At 55.7% G+C, this 11,985-nt stretch overlaps 1 protein-coding gene across 9 annotated transcripts in view; it reads left to right on the plus strand.

Annotated features, from left to right (window-relative positions):
* Nucleotides 1-11,246, plus strand: part of JAKMIP3 (Janus kinase and microtubule interacting protein 3) — a 116,823-nt gene extending 105,577 nt beyond the window's left edge. For all 9 annotated transcript variants that reach the window (XM_027597093.2, XM_027597092.2, XM_027597097.2 and 6 more), the window contains one exon: nucleotides 8,879-11,246. The gene's annotated coding sequence lies outside the window, so the exon portion shown is untranslated. The remainder of the gene's footprint in view (nucleotides 1-8,878) is intronic.
* The last annotated feature ends 739 nt before the right edge of the window (nucleotides 11,247-11,985 follow it).

Here is an 11,985-nt window from a genome sequence, read left to right on the forward strand (position 1 = left end):
GCACATGCGTGTGCCCACCACAGTGCTGATACAAGACAGTGCCACCAGCCTCAACTCTGTCTTGTGTCCCCTGCAGTCATCCTTGCACTCACCCCACCCCCGCCCCTGCAGTCACCCCTGTGATCACTCCACCCCCACCCCTGCAGTCACTCCACCCCCACAATCATCCCACCCCCACCCCTGCAGCCACCCCACCCTCACCCTGCAGTCACCCCTGTGGTCACCCCACCCCTGCCATCACCCCACCCCTACAGTCACCCCTGCATTCACCCCACCCACACCCTGCAGCCACCTCACCCCCACCCAACCCCTTAGTGTTCGACCTAAGAAAACTTTGCTTGATTCAAATCACAAGTGTGTTCTCCCATGTTTCCTTCTAGAATCACACGGCTTGATGTCTGGCACTTATATCCAAGACTGGTTCCGAGTCCATTTTGACACACGGGGCATGGTCTGGGTCAAAGCACATGTTTTGCCTGCAGTCATCCATCCCTTGCTCTGTCCACCCCTTTGTGAAGAGCTCTTCCCGTTTTGGTTAAAATCTGTCTGCTTGGCTGGTCCAAGTCCCGGCCTGGCTGGAGTGTCCTCCCCAGCTCCGGGGGACAGGGCCACTGCCTGCTGGTGCCCCCCCGTGCTGGCCGTGCCCCTCAGCCTGGTCCCCACTGGTTCCTGGGGCTGAGGCCAGATTTCAGGGCCACACCTGCCCCACTCCAGGTCTGCAGGCCCGACATGTGTGACATTAACTGTCAGCAGACCCAGATTTACGGCTGCCTGCTGGCAGCTGCAGGCCTCCAAGCCTGGTCGCGGATCGCGTGTGCTGTGCGGCATCCCAGGTGGGCCACAAAGGATGGCCACGTGGTTGGTCTTGAAATGCAGGGAGAAGCTGCTCTCTTCCACAGTCCATCCATAGTTAATGACCATTGTGTGCGTATAGAACAGGAAATTGCATTTAAAAATATCTGTCTATAGCTATAATTCTTCCATGATAACCCAATGACATTTTCTTCTTCAAATTTGCTCGTTTATTTATCTATAGAGCAAAAGGTAGGATGTTTATGTTTCCTCATAGAAGGTTCATCCAAGTGTAAGCAACTAGCTCTTTGAGACTTTTTGTTCTGGGGGGGTGGTGGCTGAGTTCAGAGGGTCACTGTCCTCAGGTGCTGCCTGTCTGTCTTGGGAGCAGGGACAGGGCACCTGCCGAGGTGGTAGAGCCCCTCAGACTAGTACTAGGCACCAAAGGGCCCTGCCTCAGCACCTGCCAGGGAGCTTTGTCAGCCCGGACTTCTACCCCAGGTGGAAATCAGAGCCCACGGTCAGACATGTACCTGTTCGATGGCAGGTGACAAGCCTGTGCAACCTCCCACATGTGAAGCCACAGTGTGGCCACATTTGTGTGTCAGAATGAGCTAGGTTGAAGGTCACTGCTGGTGTGCAGAATTGTGCTAGTCCCAAGCTGGCTCACGCCACACTCTTGCCACTGGTCCTGGAATGGTCCAGCAGGTAGTCTGTTCTTTGTAACATCTGTGGGTACACTGACTTCTAACCACAGACTGGTTTCATCCCCTGCCCCCTTCCCATGAGGTAACTGCCGTCTGGGCCGTGGAGCAGCACCCCTATGCTGAGCTTTGTACCAGACACCTGTGTTTCTAAAAGATAGAATTTTCATTGTCTTGTAAGTCATTATAAAGGGAGGCATCATGCTTTCTGTAATTTTGGACACATTTTGCACTTATTATCCTCGTGCTAAGATTCACTAGTGATTGGCGGGTGCCTATTTGTCGGTGTTTATGACTTCTTCCTGGGACTTCCTGCTGGACGCTTGGGGCTTGCTTTTGTGAAGCTCACTGATGTGGGAGATTCTTCTGGGTGTCCACCTAGGAGTCAAGATGCTGGGTCATCGGAATCCAAATGCTCAGCCTGAGGACGCACTGCCAAATTCTCTTCTGGTTCATGTTGAGTTCAGACCAATTTATTTTTGTTCTTTGCTCAGAATCCCCTGTTTTTACCTTGTTGTGTAAGGTTTTCTCTGACATGACTAGATTCGCTCACAATCTCAGGCAGACCGAAGATTGAAGAGCTGGCTTGCAGCCAGCGGTTTCCCTTCCCCCTGCTCTGTCGTCTCGTCCATTCTTCCCAGTCATCGGCTCATGGCCTGCGGCCAGCTGTCTGGTCATCCAGAACGTTACCATCTCAGTGAAAGCAAATGGATCTTTTCACTGGAATGACCATGAGGCCATTAATAACAGATGCCATTATTAGAGAGGTCGGTGTCAGGGTAGGTGGATGTCCCCTTCCAGGGCTGTGGGAGCAGGGGCTTATAACCTTGATTGGAAACAAAACCGAGAACCGATGCAGAACGAGGCAGGAAGTTTGTGCACAGGTGTGAGCCTGTGCACTGTGTGCGCGCAGTGTACCCACTGTGTGCAGTGTCCGTGGGCTGTGTGGGGTGTGTGTGTACATCTGTGCAGTTGGGCGTGTGTGTGGTCAGGCAGAGACCTAGGAGCCCGGGCAGTGGCTTCTATACCCACACCAACCAGGGGGACTGTGCATGTGGACTTTGTGCGGTCCATGTGTGAGGACAACGGGCAAGTGGGACTGGGCTGGCTTCTCGGCGCTCTCCGGCCGTACCTGGAGGGCATGGCCCTGGTGACTTCTGGGCTGATGTGGATCTGGGAGGGCCCACGTGCTCAGGTGGTTGGAAGGCGGGTGGTGCTGTCAGTGCCAGCCTTGGCCGGTCCCTGCACCGTGAACACAGCACTGGAAGCCTCCTGCCCTGTCCCCACCTTTGGAATTACACCCCACCATGACCCCCAGGTATAGCCTCCCACTGGAGTGGTTCCCTTGAGAAGCAGGGGTAGAGGCTTATGGGGGGCCACAGACAGGACAGGCCCCACTCTCCCCACTGGCCGAAGCCCGGCACGGGGGGACTGTGGCGCCTTGTCCCCCTGCACTTGGTGTCCCCTGACCTCCAGGGCTGCAGGCACATGTCCTGGGTGCTGCTGAGCACTCAGTGGCTTGGGCTATGGGTGCACCGCCCTCGGGTCAGCAAGGGCCCAGCCTGCCGTGGCGCCAGCTGGCCACACCCCGTTGGCGCTCTGGGCTTCAGGACCAGGACACACAGCGCTGATGCAGCCGGTGGGGCCCCTCTGCGCCGGGCCTCAGGAGTCATAGAGGTGCCGAGGCCACGAGGGGCTTAGCGGGTGAGAAGCAGAGTGGGCGGTGGGCTTGCTGCTAAGGGACTGGTGCCCACCTGCCCAGCTGTGGGGCCGCACACAGCCTGCTGGGATGCCTCCCCTGTGATGGCAAGTGTTGGGGGAGATCAGAGATCACTGCCCTGAAGCTCGCCTCCCAAGCCAGCCTATACTTGTTTCCAGCAGGGGAGCAGCCTCCGCTGGCCAGCCTGCACGGGCCCCTTTCTCCTTGCTGTCTCCTTTGGCTGGCTGCACAGGGGCCCCACCTCCTGCCCCCTAACACCCACCTCGCCTCCCATTCTCATCTGGATGGGTGGCTTGGGTATGGCCTCTCTCGTGCTCAGTGCTCCCTTTGGCTTGGTCTGCTCCAGGCCCCCCACCCCTGCCCAGGGGGACCCCTGCCCTGCTGGCTCCTGGCTGATGTTCTGGCTCTCTGGAGGAGGGAGCTCAGTGGAGGCTGCCAGGGGCTTGGACAGGCATGGGCCCACTGTCCAGCAGGCCCCTCCATGGCCAGACTTCACCTCCAGGGCACTGGGCTGGGGCTCAGGGTCCTGGGGACTGTGGGAGGTTGGTCCTGCGAGGCGAGGGGCCTTGCTTACCTTTGGAGGTTCCATCTGAGAAACACAGCCAGTGTGGACAGACAGGGGGTGGCCTGGTGGGAGCCTCTGGAGCCTCTGGCCTTGCCCGGCCTGTGAGGGAGACCGGGATGGTCTGGACATGGCTGAGGCCAGGACCCCCCACCTGCCAGGGTTCCTCTGTGATTTCAGCTCTGTAGCCAGTGGACCCACTGCGGTGCTCCCTGCCCTGCCTCCCCCTCCCACGAGCTTCGGGACCACTTCCATACACCTAGGGTAGGCCAAGCTTGGCGGGGGGTGATGAGAAATAGTCCCAGGCCAGTGCCTCGACAACCGAGATAAGGGGGTGTCCTGTCCAGCGTGGCTCACGGCCCGTCTCCACTCTGGTCCCAGCATCCATCCCTGCTGGCTCGGCATCCGTTCCTCTCCAGGCCAGCTGGTCTGGCTTGCCTGACTGCCAAGGGCCTCGGGGGTCAGCGGGGCCGGGGTCCCTGTCAGCCCTGGCAGAGGGAGGCCAACAGGAGAAGAGGCAGGAGCTCAAGTCCACCAAAATGCCCCCGGCCGCGGCGCACGCCGGGAGAGCCTCGTTCCAGGGAGGGGCCGGCCCCGAGTCTGCTCTTTGGGCGGTCCGGCAGGTGCTGAGGCCACGGGGTGTGGGCCCCACCTTGAGAACTGCTGAGTTTCCAGCCCGGAGGAGCCTGCACAGGCACTATTGACCCCTCCTGGGGTTGGGCCGCGAGCAGACCATTTTCCATCTTGGCTGCGGGCGACGCCTTCTTCGGTTTGATTTTCCTAAAGTGATCCTGTGACGCGCTCTGGGATTTAGTGGCCTCCTGGCCCCTTTCCAGCAGCGTCTGTGGTCTTGCCAGCCATGCCTGCCGCGACCATCTGCGTGGGGTTCGGGGCAAGCCGCCAGCAGGGAATATGGCGGCGGCTTCGGAGCCAGCAGGCCTGGGTTCGGGTCCTGCTGCTGCCCTGAGTCACGCGGCCACCCCAGGTGAGGTGACCGCTGTCCACCTCGGCCTCCTCAAGGTGTGGGAGTTAGCGGGTAATGCGTTGTCCTGGTCAGGGTTCCTGGAGCCGCAGAACCGGCGGGATGTGTCCATGTCTCTCTCCATCAGCCTCTCTTGGAGAAGGGATTATTGTGACGACCTGGCTCACACAGTTACGGAGGCCGAGAAGTCCAGAGACCTGCGTTCGGCAGGCTGCGGACCCAGGAGGGCCTCGGGTGCCAAGGCAGCCTGAGTCCACGGGTCTGAGACCCAGGAGAGCCGATGCCGTGAATTCCTGTCCAAGGAGAGCCCATGTTGCAGCCCAAGCCTGAGGGCGGGAAAAGGTCGCTGTCCCAGCTCAGTCAGGCAGCAGGTGTCCCTCTTAGCCACAGCCCTTTTGTTCTAGTCAGGCCTTCGCCTGATTGGATGAGGCCCACCTGCACAGGGGTGGGGGGCGGCAGTCTGCTTTACTCAGCCTGCGGATTCAGGTGCTGACCTCATCCAGAAGCACCTCACAGACACACCCAGGATAATGTCAGCACCGGTGGCCCATCAAGGACATGCATGAAATTAACCTCCACAGCATTCAAGAGTCCTGGGGCCGTGTCCTCATCTGTGACCCGCTCTGTGACAGGGCCGCTGCCCTTCTGGTGCTTACCAGGCCACCCCCGAGTCAAAGCCACAGGAGGAGACCCAGAGCAGGGCGTGGTGTGAGTGGGGATGGCCCCCGAGGGTAAGGACCAGCCCCGCTCTGCGTGGGCCCCACGGGTCTGCTCTGTGCGGCTGGGGAGGAGGCTGGCGGACGCAAGGGCAGGCAGGAACCGACGGCCACGCTGGCGCCCGCCGGCCACCGTTCGTGGTTGATGGGAAGGCCCTGCAGGGAGCTGAGAGCCAGGAAGCGTAGCTGGGTCTGAGCGAGGCCGTTTATTTCTTGATGTTTCTCCCAAATCAGAGCTTTGGGGAAAAAGACTTTGGCCCTGAGCCGAGTTACTTTTGCCATTGTTTCTTTCTGGTTTGAAAATGTTTGGCTACACATTCCCAGACACACAGCTTATGTGGAAAGGCTCTGTTTCTCACCTCGAAGCTGACGCTGTGTGTATGTGTGCGGGTTCTCCTGGGTCTGCGGCATAGGAAGTAGGGGTGGGGCGCGGGGGCGGAGAGCAAGGGCTGGGTCACCGGGTGCCCGTGGAGCTGGCCGTCACCCACCCTGCGTGGGGCCGGTTTCCTCGTCTTGTGTGCTTTCTGGAAGCCCCGGTGAGGCGCCGGTCTGGGCTTTCCCGTGGCGCTCACCGTCTAACTGCAGATGGTGAGTTGGGTTGGCGCCCACCCCAGTGGGCTTCTCCGACCCCAGGAAGACATCTTCTCCTTTGCCAACAGCTTTCTGTTTCCCAACAGTGGAGGTCCCAGCGGGAATTCCCGGCACAAACACAGATGGCGGGAGCCTGTTACGCGGGCTCTATTTTGACATTAATCAGAGTGCTGTTTCCTAATCCATATGTACGACTCCGTGTGTTACCAGTGGCCTCCCCCGTGGGGTCCCGCCGCCTCTGCAACCTTCCCCGGGGCTCTGCTGTCTTCATGTCTGTTGGGCCGGGTGCCCCCCTCTTGTGCCCCCACTCTCTTCTCATCTGGGTACTTACGCGATGAAAGCTATTCGTGACTTTGGTTATCCACTTATTTCTGTATTTTATCACCGACTCTTAGTGCAGCCCGACGTGAAAATTCTGTCATAATCTCTCCCTTCAGAAGGAAGGGCGGGGCTGTGACTCTGGGTGCCTGCCCTGGTCGGGACATCCCCCCATCCCAGGGCAATTGCTTGTGCACCAGGCTCTGGCCCCTGGGCTCTGAGCAGCTCGGGGGCACCCCCACCAGCCCCACCATGTGCCACAAGTGCCTCCCCTGTCCTCTCTGGCCACACGACGCTAGTCCGTGTTCCCATCAGTGTGCTGGGCTTTTCTCTTGTGACCTGTGAGCCTCTCGAGGAGCTGTGTGTGGGAGAGGACATCCCCGGCTTGCTCACTGTGAAATCCTCAGCAGGCCCGGTGTGCACTCCAGTAGTACCTGGCCCCTAAGACACTCAAATAAACATTTGCCCCATAAAAAGCCAAATAAGTGAACAAATATGCTCACAGAGGCCAGACTCCATGTCTTCTCCTTCCCACGGCCGCATGGTCTCCCTCCATTCCCAGAAGCGGGAAGCAGAGTGTTTGGGGTTCTCCAGGAGCACCCATGTTCTCTGTGAGTCACCAGGATTCTCGGGACCCAGCGCACAGAGGTACTGTGGCTAAGATTTATCTCAGTGACGTAATCAGGACATACAGCTGGATCTGTAATCCCAAAGACTCGGACAGAGCCTGGAGAGATCCATAAGCACATTTCCTGTGCTCTCCACCTCCCGTGGGGACCACACGGAGCACACCCTTCCCCAGCAGCAAAAATGCAGCCATCCCTGTGCATGAAAATGTCAGGCCCTTGGGAGGAAATGGGTGTGTGCCACACATCACATCTTCTGTAGAAGCTGTCGAGGTCAGTCCACCAGCACTTATCACTTATTGCTCAGGGAGAGCTTCGCAGGCAAGGCCCAGAGGCCAGTCAAGGGCTGACCTTGCAAGCAAAGTGGGCCCTCCTACCGACATCCGCCTCAGTCCTGCTCACAGAGGCACCCGGGGCTCTGCCCTAGCTCTGGGCCAGGGGCTTGGTGGGGTACCGAGGAGCCCTGTGGGGCCACAAGACCAAAGTCACACCCCTGGGTGATCTCACGCTCACCTGTCTGTGGCTTTTATGGCTCCGACTTGGAGGAGTTCTTGGGCTGTGGGGACCATCAAGAATTTGGGCCCATGGTCAGAAAAGGGAGGGGTGGGAAACACCATGTCCCCCAGAGGAGGTGGGCCTGGGGGGCAGAAGGCACTTGGGAAGCCCAGAATCCTGAAAGCGGAACCATGCCTCTGTGCATGTGTGCACGAGTGTGGGTGCAGAGTGTTGTGCTCACGGACAAGGGCAGAGAGTCCCCCCTTCTGGAGACAAAGGCAGTGACCCGAGCGTGTGAGCAGTAAGGCAGGACCGGCTCAGGAAGGGCATCCAGCAACCACAGGCCACCAGATGCCATTGTCTTGTTCCTTCCACTTGGGGAGTGACTTTTTCGGGTTCTGCACTTTATTCTCAATCAGATTTTTTCTGTGTTGGCATGTGTGAGGTTCATACCACAGGCAGTTACCGTCTTAGCTCAGAGAAGCAGTGCCGTGGGGTGGGAGGGCAGGTGGGCAGGGCCCCCGGCTCTGGTTGGCCTGGAGGTGTGACCTCGGGGGGGGGTCCCACTTATCTTGGAGTGTCAGCTTTTCTGTCTGCAAAACAGAAGGGCTGGACAGGCCCCTTCATCTCTAACATCCTGGAACTGGGTGATTGGAGGAGAACCTACTTAGATATGAATCCGATTGAAGAGACAAAGAACAATGTGTCGCTCTAATTGTTCAGAGATTCCCGCTGTGATGTGTGCTGTGGGGGAAGTGAGTGTGTGTGACTCCACCCAGTTTCATTTTCCTTCTGCATGGGGGGGGGGTCTTCCTGCTTAGAAGGTAGGTTAGAAACCCCAAACCGAAAGAATCCTCTGCAGCACCTCCTAGACTAGGAACATGTGGAGCCCAGGGGTCCTGCCTTGGATGCCCCCATCCCTGCAGCTCACGCAGGGCACCCCGTCCTTGTGCGGAGGACCCCGAGCAGCTCCTTCACGTCTCGTTCCAAGCAGGAAAGATGTGAAAGATAATAAGGAAGAATTGGTGCCTAGCAGAGGCCTGCCATTTCGGTAACGAGAGGACATGGAAATTGGGTATTCAGGTAGACAGCTGCCCCAGGCGTGGCGAGGGAGACCCGAGGCCACCTCTGCACTCATCTTTGCAGCTCTTCTAGGAAGAGCCCTTTGCAGCTCCTGCACCAGCTGCTGAAGACAAGGCACCGTGGCTGGTGCTGGAGCCTCTGTAACCCAACCACCCCCGTGCAGAGCCCACACTCCGTCAGCGCCTTTGCCCGGGGCGTCTCTCCAGACCTTCCCCACTGCGAGCCTTGCCTCACAGGGCCTCGGAGGGCTCCTGCTAGAATAAAGCTTTTTGTCTTCACTCTTTTTCAGAGAAGACATAGCACATCGATGAAGCCCGTTTTAAGCCTGACTTCCCTTCCTGCTGAGTGCTCTGACCCACAGCCCAGGAACGTCTTCCAGATACAGCCCGACTCCCGGGTTGGAAGAGGCTCTTCCATCGACTCCGCACCCTCGAGGGTGCAAGGTGTGTGTGTGTGTGCGCGTGTGTGCATGCATGTGCGTGAGTCTCTGTGTATGCAGTCGTGCATGCTTAACCAGGAGACGAGATTTTAGCTCTTTTGAGGCACCTGGAGGTTGATGTGCTGGGTGGTGACACCTGCAGCCAGGTGAGAATGTAACAAACAACACAGCATGAAAGGAAAGCAAACTACATTTCTCAGGGGTGGAAAGGAGGGGCGACTGTGTCTGCAAGTGTCAGATTCATTTTATATTTGTGTCGGAAGACGTGTTCAACTCTGGTGCACACGGCTGTCCCCAGACCAGGCTTGATGCCCTAGGCTGAAATTGGAGAAAGTTTACAGGATCAGACAGATATGCTTCTTTTTAGCGGGTGCGGGATTTCTGCTGGGCTCTGTTAACCCACACTCATCCAGGAAGGACCCGTCCTTTCTGTGGTCATGAAAACCACAGTTACTCACTTGGACAAGACACAGGGTGAGTCCACTCCTCCTCTAGCTGAGGCTGCTGCTGGGGTTTGCAGACTGAGTCTGAAATCTTGTTTCATCCTCCGTGCATAGTTTTGTGTCATTCCAATGACTCCCTGCTCTCGGCACACGTTGTGCTCAGAACCGAATGGCAAACAATAGTCTTGAGCTAATCAAAGCCGCTACGGAGCTGTGGATGAACTCCCAGATTGGAGCTGGGTAGAGTGTATGAGGCAGGCGTCCAGGAAGTCCGCATGGGGAGGCACATGTTGCGGCCCCAGCGGTTACTGCCTAGGAGTAGCAGCCGAGCGGGCTGGCCATTCAGGAGCTAATGATGTGCACTCGAAAGCAAATTCACATCGCCTGTGTTCATTTGGATCATCGTGATTTTGCATGTTGGACATCTGTCTGGAGCACGTCATAGGCTGTCCACCACATGCCAGACAGTCTTATCGCTCTGTAATCTGGAAATGGGCAAACTTTGCAAGGCAGAGAAGCATGAAGATCTGGACCAGTGCTTACCAAGTTGTTGCTTAAATGTAAAAGTACGTAGTGAAAATGGCTCAGTGAATGTTTTAAATAATATTCCACGTACCAAACTGCATTTGTACCATTGCCATGTTCCCGAAAGCCCACATGGAGCTGCGATGCCCGCCCTTGTCTGCAGAGATCACTGTTTCTATTCATGTATCCAAGGCACCTTCTTTTCATCTGATCACAAAATCTAGCATTTTGGAACTGGGCTTTTGTCAAAAAAAGAAAAGAAAAACAAAAAGCAGTTAGGTGCATTTGTCACTGATTCCTGCTAGTCCAGTGAGCATCTGAAGAATTCAGGTGTTTTAAAATCACATGCTTTTTCTAAATCCTAGAATATACCTTTCCTGCTAAACCAGTGGGCTGCATTGAATTTCCTGAAAGTACCTGGGCTCTGTTACTGCAACTCCTCAAACGGGATGTCTGTGTGTCAATGCCAGTCTCTCTCATGGAATGAGAGGACGGACCAGAAGTTGCCAGAAGGGTTTATTGTGTAACCAAGACGTGGACATGTGTTATCAATACAATCACATTGTGTCCACAATACCCAGAACAACACAGATGTTTTCGTTTGTCTACACTAGAAATCCATGTAAATTGCAGCTCCCTGGTTGACACGGATGTGTGAGTGTGTGCACCTCGTTTCCACGTGTCCACGGTCTGTCCAGCTGCTGAAGGACTGTGGCTCTTCCTTAAAGTGTTCAGCTCTTGCAGAACCCGTAGCCTTCAGGACACCCCGCGTGCCTTACACGGCTTGTCAATACCGCACTGGATGTCGAGAAGGAAGGTGTGCCGGGAGTGGGTTTGGAGGCATCGAGACATCAATCCACATGGACCATCACCCCATCACTGAAACCTTAAGATGGATTGTGTGTTTTAACACAGTAACGGATTTACATTTAGGCTCAGGAAAACCAAGTTGTAAATATATGTATCAAATCATATATTTGTTTACTGTATTTTAAAGAGCTTTATTGTAAATATATGCAACAATGAATTAGGACTCGTTTTACCATGGCAATACGCCAGCCAGTATCTGTGTTCTCTGAAGCAGCTCCTTACTAACCACGTTCTAAACATGTGATATTCTGTTCAGTGCTAAACAGTATTCACAGGCCTAAAATAGGTTTGTATGGTGGTCAACTACAAAATTTTGCACATATTTTTGTATTGTGATTCCTATGCTATATACCAGAGGATTTTTACTCATTTGTAAATTATTGTACAGTTTTAATAAAAAATGTTTTAAATCTTAGAGGATCAAAGTTCCCTCTTCCCAAAGCATTAAAGTCTGGACATAGTGGCTATGCTAGCCACTTCTGATGCCATGTTCCACACCAGAAAGGGAACTGGGCCTCCTGCGCACTGGGGAGGGGAGCCAGACGTGTTTACCCGCAGCCTCATTCTGACTCACGGAAAGTCACCTGGAAGACAGGCTTTGAAATCACGGGTGCCTGGCAGCAGCTGGCTGAGGTCAGCCACCAGGCAGGCTTCCTCCCGTAGCTGTTTATCAAGTGAGAACCAGAAGAGAAAACTTAAGTTTAGAAAAGTAAAAGAATTTCTGTCCATGAATAAGAACACTGGGCACCAGATTTCACTTGCACTGGACTTCACACAGTTAAGTAGAGGCTGTTTTATCAACCACCTTGGGGGGAGTGGAAACCAGAGGTGGACCAGAGGTGGGAAAGTTGCTGATTTAGCTCTGCAGAAAAGCTCCTGCTGCACCAGCACAAGTGCCCTCGAGGTGACCCTCATTGTCTGAACTTACATTTTGAAATGCCTGCTGCGTTAACAGAACAGAGGCTGGGATGTCTTTTCCTTAAAAGTCAATCTCTACAGGGCTTGACAGACGGACAGCATCGTCCTGTGACCCTGGGCAGGCTGAGTCCCTCTGCCCTGTCTCACCCCAAAGCCTTGAACTTGACTTTAAGGGCAGTCAGGAGCAGCTCTCTTGGGTGT

The sequence above is a fragment of the Zalophus californianus genome, chromosome 15 (genome assembly GCF_009762305.2).
Source record: "Zalophus californianus isolate mZalCal1 chromosome 15, mZalCal1.pri.v2, whole genome shotgun sequence".
In the NCBI taxonomy this organism is placed as follows: domain Eukaryota; kingdom Metazoa; phylum Chordata; class Mammalia; order Carnivora; family Otariidae; genus Zalophus; species Zalophus californianus.